Consider the following 4,799-nt stretch of genomic DNA (forward strand, 5'->3'; position numbering starts at 1 on the left):
ATCCTTCTCAATTTCAGAAACCAAATAGACCATAACACAATAATACTAGGTGATTTTACCACGCCTCTCTCACCACTGGGCAGATCTTCCACACAAAAATTGAACAAAGAAACCATAGATCCCAATAACACAATCAACAATTTAGACCTAACCGACTTATATAGAATATTCCATCCAACAAAGAACGAATACACTTTCTTCTCAGCAGCACATGGATCCTTCTCTAAAATAGACCATATATTATGCCACAAAGCTAATGTTAGCAAACACAAGAAGATAGAGACACTAGCATGTATTCTATCAGATCATAATGGATTGAAGTTAGAAATAAATGAAAGAGTAAAACACAGAAACTATTCCAACATCTGGAGATTAAACAATATGCTATTATATGATGAATGGATAACAGAAGATATTAGGAAAGAAATTAAAAAATTCTTAGAGGTAAATGAGAACAAAGAAACATCATATCAAAATCTCTGGGACACAATGAAAGCAGTACTTAGAGGGAAATTTATTTCATGGAGCGCATTTAATAAAAGAAGTAAAACTCAACAAATAAACAACCTAACACTACAGCTCAAAGCCTTAGAAAAAGAAGAACAGAACAGCACCAAAAGTAGTAGAAGACAGGAAATAGTTAAACTCAGAGCTGAAATCAATGAAATTGAAACAAAAGAAACAATACAAAAAATTGACAAAATAAATAGTTGGTTCTTCGAAAAAATAAACAAAATTGATAAACCTTTAGCCACACTAACAAAGAGAAGACGAGAGAAAACCCAAATCACTAAAATTCGGAATGAACAAGGAAATATCACAACAGACAGGATGGAAATACAAAACATAATTAGAAGCTATTTTGAAAATCTATACTCCAACAAAATAGAAAATTTCGAAGACATCAACAGGTTTCTAGAGACATATGAATTGCCTAAACTGAATGAGGAGGACATAAACAATTTAAATAGACCAATTTCAAGTACTGAAATAGAAGAAGTCATCAAAAGCCTACCAACAAAGAAAAGTCCGGGACCAGATGGGTTCTCAGCCGAGTTCTACAAAACTTTTAAGGACGAGCTCATTCCAATACTTCTCAAAGTATTCCATAAAATAGAAGAGGAGGGAACCCTCCCAAACTCATTCTATGAAGCCAATATCACCCTGATACCTAAACCAGACAGAGACTCATCAAGGAAAGAAAATTTCAGACCAATATCCTTAATGAACATCGACGCAAAAATTCTCAACAAAATTTTAGCAAATCGCATACAAAAACATATTAAAAAGATAGTGCACCATGATCAACTGGGTTTCATCCGAGGGATGCAAGGTTGGTTCAACATCAGGAAATCAATAAACGTAATTCACCATATTAATAGACTTAAGTCAAGAATCACATGATTATTTCAATAGATGCAGAAAAAGCATTTGATAAAATACAGCACCCCTTCATGCTCAAAACACTAGAAAAAATAGGGATAATGGGAACATTCCTTAACATTGTAAAGGCCATTTATGCTAAGCCCATGGCTAATATCATTCTAAATGGTGAAAAACTGAAAGCATTCCCCCTAAAAACTGGAACAAGGCAGGGATGCCCTCTTTCACCACTTCTATTCAACATCGTTCTTGAGACTCTGGCCAGAGCAATTAGACAAACCAAAGAAATTAAAGGGATACGAATTGGAAAAGAAGAACTCAAACTATCCCTGTTCGCTGATGACATGATTATATATTTAGAGGAACCTGGAAATTCCACCAGAAAACTCTTAGAACTCATAAGTGATTTCAGTAAAGTAGCAGGTTACAAGATCAATGCCCATAAATCCAACGCATTTTTATACATAAGTGATGAATCTTCAGAAAGAGAAATTAGGAAAACTACCCCATTCACAATAGCCTCGAAAAAAATAAAATACTTGGGAATCAATCTCACAAAAGAGGTGAAAGACCTCTACAATGAGAACTATACAACACTAAAGAAAGAAATTAAAGAACACCTTAGAAGATGGAAAGATCCTTCCATGTTCTTGGATATTGTCAAAATGGCCATACTACCTAAAGTGCTATACAAATTCAATGCAATTCCAATTAAAATCCCAATTGTGTACCTTACAGAAATACAGCAAGCAATTATGAAATTCATCTGGAAGAATAAGAAACCCAGAATAGCTAAAGCAATCCTTAGCAGGAAGAGTGAAACAGGGGGTATTGCAATACCAGATCTTCAACTCTACTACAAAGCAATAGTAACAAAAACGGCATGGTATTGGTACCAAAATAGAAAGGTAGATCAATGGTACACAATAGAGGACACGGACACAAACCCAAATAAATACAATTTTCTCATACTAGACAAAGGTGCCAAAAATATGCAATGGAGAAAAGATAGCCTCTTCAACAAATGGTGCTGGGAGAATTGGAAATCCATATGCAACAGAATGAAACTAAACCCATATCTCTCACCATGCACGAAACTAAACTCAAAATGCATTAAGGACCTCGGAATCAGACCAGAGACCCTGCAGATTATAGAAGAAAAAGTAGGTCCAAATCTTCACCTTGTTGGTCTAGGACCAGACTTCCTTAACAGGACTCCCATAGCACAAGAAATAAAAGCTAGAATCAACCACTGGGATAGATTCAAACTAAAAAGCTCTCTCTCAGCAAAGGAAACTATCAGCAATGCGAAGAAAGAGCCTACAGAGTGGGAGAATATCTTTGCCAATCATACTTCAGATAGAGCACTAATCTCCAGAATCTATAAAGAACTCAAAAAACTCTACTCCAAGAATTCAAATAGTCCAGTCAACAAATGGGCTAAGGAAATGAATAGACACTTCACAGAAGAAGATCTACAAGCAATCAACAAACATATGGAAAAATGTTCAACATCTCTAGTAATAAGAGAAATGCAAATCAAAACCACCCTAAGATTTCATCTCACTCCAATTAGAATGGCGATTATCAAGAATACGAGCAACAACAGGTGTTGGCAAGGATGTGGGGAGAAAGGTACACTCATACACTGCTGGTGGGGCTGCAAATTAGTGCAGCCACTATGGAAAGCAGTGTGGAGATTCCTTAGAAAACTTGGAATGGAACCACCATTTGACCCAGCTATCCCACTCCTTGGCCTATACCCAAAGGACTTAAAATCTGCATACTACAGAATTACAGCCACATCAATGTTCATAGCTGCTCAATTCACAATAGCCAGACTGTGGAACCAACCTAGATGCCCTTCAATTGATGAGTGGATAAAGAAACTGTGGTATATATATACAATGGAATATTACTCAGCCATAAAGAATGATAAAATTATGACATTTGCAGGCAAATGGATGAAATTGGAGAATATCATGCTAAGTGAGATAAGCCAATCTCAAAAAGCCAAAGGACGAATGATATCGCTAATAAGTGGAGGATGACACATAATGGGGGGGAGGGAAGGGTTAGAGTTAGGGTTAGGGAGGGGGGCAAGTATGGAGGAAGGAACTACTCTATAGAGGGTAAAGAGGGGTGGGAGGTGTGGGGGGAAGGGAAAAAATAACAGAATGAATCAAACAACATTGCTCTATGTAAATTTATGATTACACAAATGGTATGCCTTTATGCCATGTACAAACAGAGAAACAACATGTATCCCATTTGTTTACAATAAAAAAAAAAAATCAAAACAAAAACAAAAACAAAAAAAAATAAAAAATAAAAAATAAAAAATTCTTAGAGGTAAATGAGAACAAAGAAACATCATATCAAAATCTCTGGGACACTATGAAAGCAGTACTTAGAGGAATATTTATTTCATGGGGCGCATTCAACAAAAGAAGTAGAAATCAACAAATAAATGACTTAACACTACAGCTCAAAGCCCTAGAAAAAGAATTGCAGACCAACACCAAAAGTAGTAGAAGACAGGAAATAGTTAAACTCAGAGCTGAAATCAATGAAATTGAAACAAAAGAAACAATACAAAAAATTGACAAAATAAATAGTTGATTCTTCGAAAAAATAAACAAAATTGATAAACCTTTAGCCATACTAACAAAGACGATAGAAAACCCAAATCACTAAATTCGGAATGAACAAGAAAATATTACAACAGACAGGATTGAAATACAAAACATAATTAGAGGCTATTTTGAAAATCTATACTCCAACAAAATAGAAAATTTCGAAGACATCAACAGGTTTCTAGAGACATATGAATTGCCTAAACTGAAGGAGGAGGACATACACAATTTAAATAGACCAATTTCAAGTACTGAAATAGAAGAAGTCATCAAAAGCCTACCAACAAAGAAAAGTCCGGGACCAGATGGGTTCTCAGCCGAGTTCTACAAAACCTTTAAAGAAGAGCTCATTCCAATACTTCTCAAAGTATTCCATAAAATAGAAGAGGAGGGAACCCTCCCAAACTCATTCTATGAAGCCAATATCACACTGATACCTAAATCAGACAGAGACTCATCAAGGAAAGTAAATTTCAGACCAATATCCTTAATGAACATCGATGCAAAAATTCTCAACAAAATTTTAGCAAATCGCATACAAAAACATATTAAAAAGATAGTGCACCATAATCAACTGGGTTTCATCCCAGGGATGCAAGGTTGGTTCAACATCAGGAAATCAATAAATGTAATTCACCATATCAATAGACTTAAAGTCAAGAATCACATGATTATTTCAATAGATGCAGAAAAAGCATTTGATAAAATACAGCACCCCTTCATGCTCAAAACACTGGAAAAAATAGGGATAGTGGGAACATTCCTTAACATTGTAAAGGC

The sequence above is a fragment of the Sciurus vulgaris genome (genome assembly GCF_902686455.1).
Source record: "Sciurus vulgaris genome assembly, chromosome: 11".
Classification (NCBI taxonomy): Eukaryota; Metazoa; Chordata; class Mammalia; order Rodentia; family Sciuridae; genus Sciurus; species Sciurus vulgaris.